Source organism: Agelaius phoeniceus, chromosome 1 (genome assembly GCF_051311805.1).
Source record: "Agelaius phoeniceus isolate bAgePho1 chromosome 1, bAgePho1.hap1, whole genome shotgun sequence".
NCBI lineage: Eukaryota > Metazoa > Chordata > Aves > Passeriformes > Icteridae > Agelaius > Agelaius phoeniceus.
Window position 1 is genome coordinate 82,403,957 of NC_135265.1, and position 16,481 is coordinate 82,420,437.

Genomic DNA, 16,481 nt, shown 5'->3' on the forward strand with positions numbered 1-16,481 from the left:
AAATATTTAACTACTTTTAGAGACTTGAAGTTAGATGCTCCTTATTTAGAATTCATATAATAACTTCTTTAACTGCCTTATCTGTCAGAGACTTTAATGGAAAGAAAGCAGCAATTACTAAAAATCAGGTCAGAGTTTTATAAATGTAAGTGCACATTTATTTATATAGCTGTGTTGAAAATATCTTATGCATTCATAAAAACAAACCATTTTGTCTATAAAGAGCCTTAATAATAGAAATGCCTTGAGAAATATTTGTCTTTTAATCACAAATGGTAAACATAAACTCATCAGTTCTCAGGAGCCAAGTTTTAGACTCTCACCTAGCTTTTCCTAATTTATAGATATTATGGAGACCAGTCAGCTGAACCTTTAAATACAGAACTTAACATGAGACGGTAACTTAATGGAAAACAACAAAGTTTGTAATTATTGACATTTACTTCCCTATTATTTAAATGAAGAATTGCAATGGTGTCTTTTGCTAAGACAATTAAAATGATGCTCAGTCTGACCTTGCCATGTGTCTCCTACTGGACATACACAGCTACAGCCTTTCCTGCCCTCCTTTTTAACAGTGTACTTCCCTACCAGACCCATCTGAGGATGAGGACGGCAAACTTAAATCCTCTGGGTCATCTGCTTTCCTGGGATGAAGATGTCATTCCTGTTTTTGCACACAACAACATCACAAGTCCCTGGTATTTAAATATGGCAGACCTTTGATGATCCAGCCTTGCAAGATGCTGCTCAATGCAGGTGGGAATGCTAAGGGCTCACTCAGCTCAAATGCAGCAGGGCAAATACTTTCCTGAATCTCAGTGGGAAAGAAGAAAGAAACAGTAATGTAGAGCTGATAATTGGGTATTTCAACAATGTTGTGAATGTCAGGTAAATTCAAGACACCAGACTGCACTCTCTGCATTTAAGCATTGATTCAAGCAAGGGTGCTTGTTTGTATGCACCATTCTTCTGCCTGGTCTGCTCTGGAAAGGCTCTGGTCACCAGTAGGGTTTCTGCTCAGTAATAAATGATGTGGTTAGAAAACACAAAAGTAGGCAATTAACTGTGAGACTTCAAAGTTTTCCTCTGCCTTTTTTTCATGAATTAAACAAAAATGACTAATGTTTTCAATGGTCTGGAAAAAGTAATATGCAATGGTAATAAAGACCTTGAACTCTGTGATCATGAAGCAAGCAAAGACCTTTTCCTGTGATGGAAGTATAACTCAAGGTTCAGTTTTACTGCAGCTCACACCTTCTTCTTTTTCTATTTTTTTTTTCTTTTTAAGTTGACTTAAAGTTTCAATTTACTGTATCTGACTGTTTTTCTAAATGGTGAAAGAGATGCTTACTATCCAAGGTGCTTTTCATGGGTAATGGGAAGACAGGCCTTCCCTTACACTGTGACTTTCCCACCTAAACAGATGGAAATCCACCCCCTTCCCTGCTTTCTAACACTCTTTATATCCTGCCACCACAGGAATGAGCTGAAATCTGGCTTCCCACCAAACTGGCCAAAAGCCTGAAGGTGCTGTGCAGCTTTTCCTCTTCCAACTGCAGTACCATGACTGCTTCCACACGCTGCCATCCCTTAATATGCTGGGTCTGTTTTGTTGGAAGGAGAGATTAAAAATTACTAACAGCGAGAAATATAATGACAGGAAAATACGAGGCAGAAGAGAAAGACGAGCTCCATACTGGAAGAAAAGCTGGATGCAATGGACTTGGTCTTCTTTTTTTCCCTTCCTTAAATCAGATAGCAGATAGCTTCTACTGCTGCTTTCTCCCTTGCCCTTAGCATAATATTCCTAGATTATTTAAGAATATCTTTATTTATTTTGGATATAGTAACACAATGAGGTTTAGCCTAGGACTGAGGCACCACTGTGCAATTTATGAAGAAACAAAAACTGTCAGCGCCTACTTGCAAGGGTACATCTGGGGATTGCATCACCTAAAATTGCTGGGCTCACTCACTCAACTCATCTGGTTTAACTCTGTAACTTAGACATAGCACAGAGTTACATGTAATATTAAAACTGTTACAGTTTTTAGCCTTAATTTCAAACATGATTAATCTCACAGGCAGTTTCAGACATCTTTGCCCTTGAGCTTTTAAAATAAAATTAAATAAAATTAAGCATTGACATCATGACTATTCTTCTATGAAACTGGTACAGAACTATAAAGTGCACGACTAAATGCTCTGTGGGTGATATAGAGTCAATATGATTCCAGTGGAATTTTTCTTAGAATGTGCTGTATGTCATTAACAGAGTATGATATAAAGATATAAATGTGGTGAGTTTTGGGATTTTTTTTTTTTTTTTTTTACTTATACGCCTATTCTTTCATAGCCAAACTGCAGAGGAATTTTTAGAGGCTAAAATGTATATCATTCAGGGGGCTAGAATTTTGATAGGTTTTTTTGGCAGTTGGTTTTGGATACATGGTGCTTTCTTTTCACAGATAAAGTAGGGATGTTTTATTTTTTTTTTTTACACAGCAGTTGGGAAACAAATATATCTCCTCTTTAAAAAGAAAGTCTAAATGTATTGTAATAGGTGGAGGTACATAAGAAATGTAGGACTTGTTGACCTGAAGATGTCTTAATAACACTCCAAAGAAGTTAATAGTGTAGGTATGTAAATCATCTTATATCTGTTCTTACTTTGATGGCAATTTTTAGATGTAAAATGAACTCTTATATTTTCTGTATGAGTATTTTCTGGATCAGAAGGAAATCACATGAGAAAGTGACCCCAGGCATTACAGTAATCACAGTAGTGGCTTCTTAGACACTATTGTTATTTATAAGGAAACATCCTTGAGTATTGGGGTTACATGACACTATGAAAAAAAATAGTTTGGCCTTTAGTATTTGGGTTGGGTTTTTTTAATATCAAAAAATAATCAGAAAGAATGTTCCAAATTCCAGGACTTCATTTTAATGATAATTTCAAACTTCTGTTAATGTTTCTACTTGAAGAAGTTTCTTTTATACCCTAGCCAAAGTAAAATTGAGCTCGAAGTTTAAGGTAATTTGGATTTGGAACATTTGGCTTGCTGATAAGTTTTGATGGTAGTTGTTTTAATTAGCTAACTTTTATAAGATTACTCTAGCATGGATGAATTCCATGGTTTTGTTTGTTTTAATAAACTCTAACTGCTTTTAGTCTTCTAAATTGCTTGGTCTTGCTGTGAACAACAAAAGTCAGTTTCTACTGCAGTTTGAAGTAGAAATGCGCAAATGCTGTCATAAAAGAAAAAAGCTCCAACTCTGATGGAATTAATTACAATGCACACATGAACAGAAATAACCTCCTAGTTTAATACAGGTGAGCTGACAAAACACAAAGGCATGCGCCGAAAACCCGGGGAGCACGAAAATGCGAACGCACGTACCTGGGGAGATGCCTACGCGCCCCGGCTGCAGCCCCGCAGTGCCACGTCTCACTGTCCCACGCACGCCCCGGGACCTTTATAGGGGACTCTCGCAGGGCCTGGAAATGAACTTTTGGGGCTGACACGTCGATCGTGCCATGGGGGGGAGGGAGGGGACTGGAGGGGGCGGAGAGGGACTCGCCGGAGGCTCTTACGTGGCGGCAGAAATGTCATTACCCCGCTCCCCCTCGCAGCGGGGCCGCTGCTGCGGGGCTCCTGTTGCCTACGCGGTTGCTCGCCGCACGCCGGAGGCGCGGGGCCGGGACACTGGGGCTGGCTGGCCGGGCTGTGGCACGGCGTGAGAGAGGTGCGGAGAGCCGCCGGGCGCGCCGCTTGAGATCCCGGGGCGCTCCCGTGCCCACGCTGTCCCGGGGCAGCCGCTGGCGCCCAGCCCTCCTTCTCCCCCTTTATCTGCTGCTCCCCGGTTTTGCTACATCGCCCCGGCCCCGGAGCCCCGCGGAGCTCCGGGCACCGGCCGGGAGCCCCTGCGGACCCGGCACCGGCAGCGCTGCCCGTGTACCACCGCCTCCCCTCCCTCTTGCCGTCGCTCGCTGCAGCTCGCCGGGATTTGTTGTGCTTAGTTGTACAGGCGCCCCTGCTCAGGTCTGATGGAAAAGGAGCAGCCTCAGGTCATGTTTTTGTGAGCTGCGGTGATTAAGGAGTAAAAGGAAATAAAAAATAAAAAACCCAAACCCCAAGGACAAATATCTAAACCAGTTGCAACTTCTCAGCTGGCCCGGAGGGGGGAGCGCGGGGGAGGGCAGGGAGTAATGCGAGATCGCCCCAGCCCGGGGCAGCGCCGGCTGCGGGACGAGCCGCGCCGCGCCGCGCTCCGCATCGCCGGGGCCGGGCGGCCGTGGCTGCTCCGCCCCCGCGGCGGGGCGCTGGGTCCGGCCGCCGGGCGAGGCGCGCAGCTGCCGCGCCGCAAACTTGGTGGGAGCGAGCGGAGCGCGGGCGGCTCGGCGGGGCTGCGGCCATGGCGGCGTGAGGCGGGAGCGGGCATCAGCGAGGCGGCGGCGGCGGCGGAGCCCCCGCCTGTCCGGCCGCCCTGCCCGCGGCGAGCAGCCCTCGGCGCCTCCAGGTAACCCTGCCGGCTCCTCTCCCCTCCTCGCCGCAGCGGCGCTTTGGGAACGCCGCGGGCATTGCGCGTCCCCGGCCGCCCTGTCCGTGACCGGGGCCGCCTCCCCGCTCCTCCACCGGCTGCGCCCCGGTGTCCGCCGGCCCCCCGGGGGGCTCGGAGGCCGGGCGGAGCGGCGCAGGGTGCCGGCAGGGGGAGCCGGCAGCGAGGCGGAGCGCCGCTGCTGCTGGGCTCCGGAGCCGGGGAGCGCTGCCGGCGCTCGGAGCCCGTCTCGGGCATTGCCCGGCCCCACCCCCGAAAGTCCACCGAGCCTTTCAGAACGGGCGGGCGTTCTCCTCGTAGACGGTGCTGTTCGCTCGGGACCAGAAAAAACAGACGGACAGGGAACCGCATCTCCAGAGGGGCCGGAACCCGGACCGCGGGTGCTCCGCGCTGCGGGACCCCCGCGCCGCTCCTGCCCTCGGGGTCGCGGTCTCGCCCAGGAGAGTGAGGTGCGTGGCTGTCGCTGAGCCCCGGCTGCGGAGAGGCAGCCGCTGGCTCGGGAACGTTTCAGAGGGTTTTGTCACACTTCAGCAAGTGAAGTTTGCTCAGGCTCATCTTCTGGCGAGAGAAGAAGTGGCGTGAAAGGCACCGTCAGTTGTCTGAGAAACGTGGGTCTTCAATGGGATGTTCGTGTAGTGCGGTTTGAAACCCCGATGTGCTTTAATTCTCGCTGTTTTATTTAACTGCACTGTCTTCGGTCTGTGGCGTGGCTCTATTTTGGCACTTTGTGAATTGGGGAGTTAGAGTTTACCATTCCACAACGATGCAGATGGAAGCACCTCAGGCAATTGTATCCATATATTGTTCTGTGAGGATTGCTTACCAGATAAATGACAACTATTAGGGGGTTTTTGTATCACTCCAGATGCTGAGTCTGCATTGTAGATTGACACAACGATAATCTGCCCGGGATTACTCCTAGGGGGCAGCTGGGGTGGGGGGAGCTGTCAGTGTATCTGCTCCTTCAGCAAACTGGACTACTGGCAGGAGAGGTCTGTGCAGGAATGCGCAGCCTTGTGAAGATGGTTAGAATTTGCAAGATTATAGCTGTGACAAACATCTTAAAACTAAAATGTGGCATTAAAGTTATAGTGGTAGTGTGTTCTGGGAGCCCTAAGGTAGTGCATCTAAAGGTCTTACTCTCTGAAAGCTGACTAACCACTCTTGGTTTGAATTTTGGTGTAAAAGCCTGATGTGATGCTAGCCCAGCTAGACTGATGTAGAGTAGATTTTTTTTCATAGTGGAAATTGCACTCAAATCTTATTTCTAGAAGTTTGAACATCTCCTGGTTGTTATATAAGGCTGACTGAGTTCAGTAAAGTTTGACTTAGAATTGTTGAACTTGCTGATGTCATATATGTAACACATAGTCAATCAAAAGTGTATTGCTGCCTTGAAAGGCTGAGGTATGGCCTTGGCTACTTTGCTTAGTAGAGTGAAAGATGTGGGTAAATTTCTGGATTTTGTGCTGTGTTCCCACCTTCCTCTCCAGCAGGTACCAATAATATAACTTTATTACATTTACTAATGAACTAATCTCGCTTTCTCATTTTAATGCTGAACAGCTGTGAGGAGTCCTGCTGAGAGCTAGGGTTTTGCTCTGGCATGTGGCAGTTTACTTCTGTGTTTGAGAGGTTTTTTTGAACTAAGTAGGGTAAACACTGTCTTCTGAGTTGTACTGCTTATTCCTTGGGATATTATTACAGATTTGTTTTGGTTGACAAAGCTGAAGGCATTAATATCTGAAGTGTCTCATTTCTTTTAATCTTTAACTAGTGCTGTTTTCATAAAATACTTACAGGTAGTAGGAGTGCCTGTGCACTTTGTAATGATCCATAAACATGGTTGTAGCAGGTTTGTTGTATTCATTTCCTCCTGGGCAGAGATGCAGAGGGTGGTAACTGTATTGCTGCTCTTTTCAGAAGAAAGAGTTGTGTGGTCGTTTGTTTTTCACTTTCTTTTCCCCAGCTACTTAGTGAAACCACGTGGATCCTGACTTCTGTTGATATAGTCTTGTACAAATACAGGATTTTCAATGAATGAAGTTCATTACTTTTCAGGGAGTAGCTGTACACTACAATCTGTGAACTGCAGAAATACAACATAATTCTCCTGCAAATTTTGGCTCTTGTGTTAGAGGTTGCATGCAGGAATTCAGCCAAGGGAGCAGCTGAGCTCCTGGGGTGAGCAGGAGCAGAGAGACCCATTTCTGCCCTCTGGTCTGCAGCAGCTTTATCAGCAGTGTTGGCTGGGTCTGATTTCTGTGCTGTGGGACACGTAAGTGGATTGCTGATACTGCTATCAGTTAATAGTAGGTGTGTACTACCAGTACTATCTGTTGATAGTGGGGAGGAGGGTGTGTGAAATCTGATACTGTGCTACTTCATGTAAAGCAGTATCTGGTAGTTGGTTAGTATGTTGTGATGATGGACTTCTGAATAGCAGTGAAATACGATTTAGCTTTAGATTTAACATCTGGTTTATAAAATTTTGATATGCTCTTGATGTTTGGTAATGTATGTTCTGAAGTTACTATGGCTCCTGAGATGAATTGCTATGGCCGTAATTATAGAAAGCAGCACTGAGGAGCTTCTCCTTTTCTATAAAATAATTTAATGGAAATGTTTAATGGGTATTCTTGTCAATGCAGAGTTCTCCAAATTATTGTTAATCAGTCTGTTTCTCTTTATTATCATCCTTTTATCCTCTCTGGCATGTGTATGCATTCTGATTTGGAAACAGCGTTAAGTTACAGCCTCTATGTTGGTTCTGTCCTTACGTGTTTTGCAAAGCTGTAGCTGCTTCCAAAGAACGAGTTCTTGGGGTTTTTTGGTTTTTTATTTTGTTCTGATTAGTCAAATACTATAAACATTTTTCAAACTGACGCTTCTGAGGTATGTTTGCCAACTATTGGCGGTAGGCTGGATTTAATTTTCAGGCTGCAGCATTGCAGCTGTGACCCGTGAAAGGCAGGTGGCACTCTGCTATCTGCAGTTCTTACAGACACCTGGGGAATGCCACGGCCCGAGCTGTGCACTTCAGGTGTGGCTTGCTGCTAAATCTGTTGTTGATAAAACGGCAAATTGTCTTCAAAAAAAAAAAAAAAGGTTGGGTCTTTTAATTTAGTTTTCTTTATAAATATATCCTATGACTTATTTAGGAAATTTGCCAGTTTGCATCTAACTATAGCACATTCGCTTAATATTTGTCAGGAAGGTAGCAAATGTAAACCAAGTTAATGATCCCCAAACTGCAGTCTAATTAGAGTCCTCTTGATTTTTTGCTGGAATGTATATTCCAAAGTATGAAGGACTCAAATCTTTTGTCTTTTCGTGGATTTGTTCATGCATCTATTCTCAAATTTGTGTTTTTCCACAGATACTTTAATGCAATCCAGTTGTCTGCTGTGTAGTACCAGCTCTACATAATAAATATATTAATAAAATTAATCTCTGCTTGGGGAGATTGATTTTGGAAGAAATTTCCTGGTGTCCCAGTATATATTAGAAAATCAGGCGACTCACAGAAAAGCTGATGTTTGTCAATGATAGTAGCAGGAGACTGGGATCGATACTTAGTCTGCACTGAGGCCTTTGCAATGAAACTCTTGAGTTTAACTCAACTGTTGAAACTTATCTTTTCAAATATTATCATTTCTTTGCCAAGAGTTTGAATGACTTGTTCAGAAAGTTTAAATGCTGTGTAGCATGTTAGCTGTGCTACCATTTCCAGACTTATCTTCAATTAGCTTATCTGTTATGAAATTTCTTGCATGATAGCCATATAATACAGCTTTTCAATCCTTTTACGTTTTTCTTTTTAAAATCAGGATCTGTCCTTGAGCTCCAGGACACCTTAGAATTGTTGGATCTTAATTTCTGACAGAACTTGTCAATCTTTTCATGGTTACCAACCTCAGTAGTGGAGATTAGTTTCATTTAGGGGATGTTGATTGAGCAACTCTGAATCTTTGGCAGATATTATTCTGATTTTTTAATCCCTTGCTAGATGAATAGCAACATGCATCCATTTTGCAGTATTGGTTTAGTTTAGGAGAAGCTCAGAGAAATTATAACTTTGAAAATACTGCAATGTAGCCTTTTACTTTCCTCTCTCTCTGTAATACTGGGATATGTTCTTAGGCATTACTAAATATATGTGATGAACAAATTAGAGCACATGTGATGGCTGCAGGAGTGGCTTATAATGTGAATTGGGTGGGCTGAAGAAATGAGCTGTACTGTGAACTGTGTTGATTTTCCCACTTCTTTTCTCCACCTCTCTCCAAATTTCAAAATTGAGCTGCTGTCTTTTGTGCTGTTGTCCTTCTCTGAATTGCTAGTCTAGCTGGAAACTGAGAATGCTGTTGAAATGTGCTTTCTTGTTAGACTTAGGATTAACTGGGAATCAGGAATGTTTAAAATAAAGTTAATTATAAGGTCTCTGTAGCTAGGGAGAGAATATTTTAATAATTTGGGTCCCTGTTCTTCTGACCCACAGTAATGTTATTGCTGAATCAGTCATTTCTGTTAGTGGTGAACTCTACAAAGGCATGAAAATAAGTATTTGTTTGTAATTTTAAAAGTTATTGGGCAGTTGTTTTCCACTGTGTCTTCTTCAGCATACAATCTCTTCAGAAATTCCTGTTGCTTTTTATTTCACTGTTTATATATATTTTTTTACTGTGTCATTTTAGTGACCTGCTTTCACTGGAAACCTACAAACATTTGCATTGGCAAATATTTTGAAGGGTTCCCTGGGAGCATGGCTGAAATGACCTTCTTGTGGGAGAAAATGTATGGGATGAAACAATTTCTGTTGACCTTGTCTGATAGTGAAATTGCCAAGTACTTGAGGAAAAACTCCTGGCCTTGCCATTTATAGGAGGATAGGTTATGTCTGTTGCTTTGTTTCTCTCAATGTCTGGCAGTTTTAGGGTTTCTTTACTGAGTTGTAGTCAAAACTGAAGACTGGAAAGAAATTATCCACAGTCATTGGGCTGTTGCATTACTTAACATGAGTTCAGTTGCTGATGGTCTCTTCTCTTGATGGTCTCGCTTGTTTTCTCATTCTGAGCTTGCAATAGCAATATATGGTTGTTTTCTTCGTTTTTGTCATATAAACTGTGTGTGTAATCCAGATTTTAGCTCCTTCTCATGCTCCAGTGCATGCTTTTCCTTGTTGCTTTTTAAACCTAAGCAATGATACTGAAATATCTAGGAGACAGAATGTACACAAAATTGTTACTAGTGTCAGGTGTTACATTACCCAGTGCTGCAGAATGGGACTCCTAGCTTAGCCAAAAGATGAGATTTCAGCTTTGGATAGTTTTCTGATAGTGCTCTTCAAGGTGTATCAGCCTGGGGTAGCCAAGAGCCTCATGACTCCGATGATCCTCATCAGTAGCTCTGATGAGGAAGTTGCTAAAGATGATGTTGGTACTGTTGTTATCTGTTGTGCTCATTTTATGACCCTGTAAATCCATGTCCTAGCTCTCACTTGATAAAATACTTCAGAAAAACCCAACCAAGCAGAGAACCCCCTTAATTCCTGTCCGCTGTTGACAACTTCTCTTTGTGACCTGAGCACCATGGTATGCTGTGATTCCTGAAGGCAGGCAGATAGAGATGGAGGATGCTGTGCCATCAGAGAGTCACAGTGCTGTTGTAGTTTGTTGTCCTCCTTGGAAATTCTAGGACTGTGTCAGGCCATTGCCTACTGTGTCCTTTTAGTTGTGCCAGCGTAGCTATTTTATGTGGAACCAGAGTGTAAACAGTATTAGGGAACTGATCCTCTTAATGCTTTGCCTTTGAAGTACCCATGGCCACCAATTTCAGTAAGGCCCCACAGGCTCTGGTCTCAGTGTAACTGCAGGTGTGCAGTCACTATTGTCAGGTGAGGAAGGAGAAGAGGATTGTGTGTGCAGAATAAAATTCTAATAACAATGAATTGTGGAGGATTTTGCCTCGGTGTTTTAGAGTGTACCCAGACAGCTTTTTTTAATGTCAGCTTTATAACAGGCAGCAAGCTCTCTTGTGGAGGCTGCCAATGGACTGAGGCACAGCTTTATGCCTGTCTTTAGCAGCAGTCTAAACTCGCCTCCTGAGGAGCGAGGTACCTGAGCGGCAACGCCTCGTTGCACTGCCCTTGAGTGTGTCAGAAGTGGGGAAATTCAGGGTAATAACCTGTTAAATACTGAAGTTCAGTCTTCCAGAGCTTGTCTGCCAGTCCTTATTCTACAGAAAAATGGTAATAGGTTCTGATGCATGCTGTTGGAATTGATAGTAGAAAGCCTCGAAACCCTTCTACATTTATGTGCCAGGAGCATGAGTTCACGTATACAGTTCTAGAGACACACAAAAGCTGAAGTTGGTGTTTGTGGGAAATAAAACTTCTCTTGATGCATATGGGTAGAAGTCTGAAAATGCTGCTACCCTGGCCTCGGGAGACTTGTCTAACTGATTTAATTCTGTTGTAAATCTTGGTCAGAGTTTACAGACTTTCTTGAATTGTCCAAGAAAGTTGCTGGATTTTCCAGTTTATCTTCTGTTGCTTTCCTAAGCGCATAGTGTCAGACTCTTTGCCTATGCATTAGCTGAATCTTTAGTATAGAAGGCAACCCAGTGGAGCTTGGGCATCATCCTTTAATGGCTGGTTACAAAAAAAAAGTGCAACCATCAACAATAGCAAAAAGAGATCTGGGCTCTAGAGCTGAATTGCTGGGGTTTTTTTGGCATTGTTGTCTATTGTTTTACATTAAATTAATGGTCTGGGTGGGGGAACTTAATTTTTTCCTCCAGTAGTCTTTCTTTAAGCGACTTTGCAAGTAGGTTTGATTAGAAAATTCCATTTTTGCTCGCTTATCTATATCTGTCAAGGGAGATTGTTTTGCAAATTTATTTAATCTGAAGGCCAATGAGATCAGTATTGAATTTTGAAGAAAAATAATCTTGAACTAGAGGTAAACACTTAATTCTGATATTTAACTTGAGCCTTTATATTTTTCTCTCAAACCCACAATCATAAAGTGCTCTTAAAATAACTTGAGCAAGCATGTTATTTTTCTTAGAGTACCCCTGTGAACTCATTGCTGGCAATGGTTCTCTGCCTCTTGGGAAAAGGACACGTAGGTCTTTTTATAGGACGGCTGTTGACAAAGCTTGTCCTTCAGCTTCACTTGTAGAGCTGCTGTGTTGTAATTGTTTTTTTACCAAAAGGCTAAAAAAAGAACTGGTTTGCTGTGGAGGCATATCACTAATATTTTAATAAGAGGAAATATAAGACTTGTTTAACTGGAAATATAGGGAACTCCATTTGTTAGTTTGTGAGGAACAGTTCATTTGCTTAACTTACCTTTCAGATTTACTGTGAATTCTGTATAAACCAGACCTGATTTCTAATTGCATGTGTTTTTCATTTTTGGGATTTAGCATTTCCCGTAAAAAAGTAATTTAAACAAGAGGTTTGGGGTTTTTTTTCCCTGTTACTCTCATCAACCTTGACCTTTTTTATAAGCCCCAAATTTCTAACAGTGCCAATACTGAAAATTTTGGTAATGGCATGCGAAGCAAGTGGAGCAGTTGACACCAGGCCTGTTCCCAGCTCTGTGCACGCACTGACACCTTCAAAGACTTATCTGTAGCTGTAGATCTAGTCTAGAGAACCTGATTACAGATGAAACCTGAGGATCTAGAGATTTCTGGTTTTAACTAGGAGCTTTAGTTTGCTTCTTGCTAAGTTGGTTGCTTGTCTTCTCTTGTCCCTTTCTACATTGTGAAAAGTGTTGCTTTATGATGTCTGGGTACCTTGTCTCCTTCTTGAGTATTTGGAGACTAAAACTTTCTAAGCATTAAAAGAAATTTCGCACGTGTTGAATGTTCTTGCTTTCACATAAAAACTTATTTTCTACAAATCAATCTTCATTTGAAGAAGAGTGTTTCTGTGTTTGTATTAATATCTATAGATAGTTGATAATTGGAATGATCAGTCTTCAAAAAAAGTTGTCTGTTCCTGAATATCATTCATGTTGCCTTTTAGGTACTTTAATGCCACCTTTCATCCCAAAATATTAAGAAGAGAAAAAAACCACAACCTTTGGCTTAATAGTAGCATCTGGTTTTACTTCCATAATTGTCATAGTTGTCCTAAAATCATTAGGGTTGTGTGAACTGGAGTGCTCACAGGAGCCTTACTTTTGTGACTGAATGGGAAGGATTTGAGTTAACAAGACTTAGTATTATATTTTTCAAATTTACCTGTCATATTGTGACTGAAGTGAGTTTGGAATTGCTCTGCCAGGCAGCTGACTAGGGAGAAAGTGAGGAGCAGAAGATAATCTCTTCAGCTTTAGCAATGGCAACTAGTATACAAACTAGTGGTTTCTTCTTCTGAAATCTTTTATTTGGCTCCTTTTTGCCACAGTAGTTCCCAAGATTCACCATTTAAACAGCATTTGGGCTTATAACTGTAGTCTTTATGTTGCAACATGTGGAATATGTAAAATTTTCTGAAGAGAGAATGTTCATTGATGTTTCATCTTTCTATAGTTTTAAGCCTAATCAACAAGGAGGGAGATGTAATCCATGAAATAGAGAGCAGCTAACAGGCAAGCTCTAAGTGATGTCCAGGTGTTAGAAGAACAAATTACTTGTTGGTAGAATTGCCTTGTTAAGGCTTAGGGCTGGACATGCTGCAGTGATCTCAGACCTAGGGGGAGGTTAACAAAGCTTGGGAAGAAGGATGTACCACTGATAGTGAACACACAGATGCAGAATTTAAGAGCCATGAAGACATCTGGCAGAACTCCCAAGACAATGAAGAAACTAACAAAGCAACTGTGCTGAAATCAGCTCTGTCAGGGTAAAGGGTAATTCTGGCATGGGCAGATTGCGGCCACCAACTCACAGACTGCTGACCCAAGAAACTCTGTGACTCAAAAGACGAGAAGCACTGAGCATGGGACTAATTAGCATGGGAAGCAAGAGAATAATTTACCAATAGAAAGAATACTAATTAATAAGAAAAGTATGTAACTTGTAGCCAACATTAATTCCTTTGAACATTAATTCCTTTGTTTGCTAAAATGTATAAATAGTAAAAAATTTTGATGGCTGGCATGCTTGATTTGAGTAGTATCACTGAGCACCCATGCTTGTGCAACTCTGAAATTAATAAGCAATGTCTCCCCTGAGTGTGTAATTATTGGCTTATTACACACTGGGTAATGAATCCAATTTTTCTGGACAACACTTGCATGTTGGTCCCAAGAACTCATCAACAGAGAAAGTTGTTGCATCAATTTTCCATAGTCCAGTTTTTCTGGGGAATATACCCAGGTGTTCAAAAGTGAATGGAAGTATAGCATCTTTGCCCCAGGGCATCTATGGATGGAATCAGTTTTGTCTGGCAAGATCACTCCCAGTGAAGTCCACTGTAGCTCAGCATGGGAAGTGAAGGATCCAAGTCAATATTCAGACTCATTGAAATAGTAAGATACTTCTCATACTTCTGGCAGTAATATTTTCATACTTGCAGTCCTATAGAAAAGATTTTGTAGACTCTGTATTTAAATATCATCTGTGAACTCTGTTTTCTTTAAACCTTCTTTACTCAAAGTTCTACTTCAGTAAGTCCTGAAAGATTTACTGCTAAGTCTTGCCAAGTTTGTAATGTTTCCAGACCTGTTGGAATGAGTCCAGAGGAGAGCAGAGCTGGAGCACCTCTCCTGTGAGGACTGACTGAGAGAGTTGGAGCTGTTCAGCCTGGAGAAGAGAGGGCTCTGGGGAGACCTTGTGGCACCTCACAATACCTAAAAGGGGCCCTCAAGAAAGCTGAAGTGGGACTCTTTGCAAGGACATGTAGTGACTGAACAAGAGGGAATGACCTTAAGCTAAAGGAGAGTAGATTTAGATAAGATATTAGGAAGAAATTCTCTGCTGTGAGTGAGGGTGGTGAGGCACTGGAGCAGATTGCCCAGAGAGGTTGTGAGCTCCCAGTCTGGGAAGGTGTTCAAGACCAGTCTGGATGAGGCTCTGAGTAACCTGCTCGAGTGGAAGGTTCTCTGGCCATGGCAGGTGGTTTGAGACTAGGTGATCTATCTGAAAGGAGGTTGTAGCAAGGTAGAGGTTGGCCTTTTGTCCCAGGCAACTAGCAATGGGACAAGAGGAAATGGCCTCAAGATGGGCCAGGGGAGGTTTGGGTCAGACATCAGGAAGAATTTCCTCACTGAAAGGGTGGTTAAGCATCGGAATGGGCTGTCCAGGGAAGTGGTGGAGTCACAGTTTCTGAAAGTGCTCAAGATGGGACTGGATGTGGCACTTAGTGCTGTGTTTAGTGGACAAGGGGGTGTTCCATCAAAGGTTGGAATAAATGACCCTGAAGGTATTTTCCAATCTTAATGGTTCTATGATCTTTAAGGTCCCTTCCAAACCTAATCATCTCATGATTTAAGGATTCTGGTGTCTTATGTTGTGTGGCATAAAGCAAACTGGAGACACAAGCTAATTCCCTTCCTCTGGCATTTCTGTTACAGGCAGCTGCCTGTAACCTGTAGGTCACATGTTCCATTCATTCAAGGTTCTGACCCATCAAGGGAAAATGAAGTATAACACATATCTGGAGTAAAACTACAGTGTTGATAGTTACTTTAGTAATGTGTGACAAATGTATATGAATTAAATGAACAATGTGCTAGACAGAACTCATTTGAGCAATAATTTCTGTGTAGAAATTGTTGGATGGGGCTCAGTGACCAAAATTATTCTAGCTAGATAACTGGTTCATAGTAATGTTCCCTCCTTACAATAAAACTTATCTATAATTTAAAAGATTCATATTAATAGTAAAATGTATCTGTGACGCTTGTGATTTTCTAAAGAACTCCTTGCAAATACAATTTATAAATGCTTCCTCTTTGATCCATTCATAGAGTAAACCATTGAATCTGGTTTACTCTATGAATGGTCAAAATTACCTACACCTTACAGTAGGAGTGCCTGCTTGGGGGTAGGCGTGTTTTTCCCTCTCTACACACATGCATTCACTTCAGTTTTGCAGTCTATTCTAGTTTGTCAAGCAGCAGCACAGGCTAGATAATAGATAATAATCTCTTCATTTGTATTTTCAGATTGCTGCTGTAGTATCCCACAATGTAATAGTGGAAGGACAGAGAGGCCTTTCTGCTGGGAAGAACTTATCAGCTTCAGCCCAGTGGTTAGTGTGCAAGATTGTTCTGAAGACAAAGTGAATTGAAACAGAGATCTGGACATTGTTCTGATAGTTGATAGTTTTATTTTGAGCTCTGAAGAGCTCATCTCTTTGAAGAACAAAGAAATATTGGTATCAAATATTGATTGTGTAATATCCAAAATTCATAAGCTTCTTAACTTTATTCTGGCAAGCTGGATTGCAACATTTGCTGGAGAATGAAAAAAAAGTTAATAAAAGAAATACCATTTGAATTAATCTTTCATTATTAGTGGGATCTTTTAAAGGCAGATGTGATTAAATGATTTAACTGGATTCAGAAAATATAATTGCATCAGAAGAATTTTTGTAAATTATGAAGTTATGTTAATTTAGATGAACCAGAAACATGGACAGGCTAATTGGACTACGTTAATGTACACATATACTTTTCTGAAAGCTGATGAACACTTTGTAAGTGCAAATGTTTCTCCACAGTTTGCCTCTGATTTGATGGTATATCTTGCCATGCTCTTACTACAGGCTCTGATTACGTGTCTGTGTTCTGTAAGATTTAAGTGCAGTTGTTATGTTTTAATTTCTAAATTCTTCAGGTTCTGCTGCCTCAAACTGCAGCTGTAGTTCTGAAAGTGGCATCAGTAGGTCCTAGTATGGTAATTAAGATAATGTGCTGTAATATGTTGCTTTTGTAGGGCTCTTAATTAAACGT

At 42.0% G+C, this 16,481-nt stretch overlaps 1 protein-coding gene across 1 annotated transcript in view; it reads left to right on the forward strand.

Moving 5' to 3' along the window:
• Positions 1–4,239: 4,239 nt before the first annotated feature.
• Positions 4,240–16,481, forward strand: part of SEMA5A (semaphorin 5A) — a 314,579-nt gene continuing 302,337 nt past the window's right edge. Inside the window, exon 1 of the mRNA XM_054636324.2 lies at positions 4,240–4,527. The gene's annotated coding sequence lies outside the window, so the exon portion shown is untranslated. The remainder of the gene's footprint in view (positions 4,528–16,481) is intronic.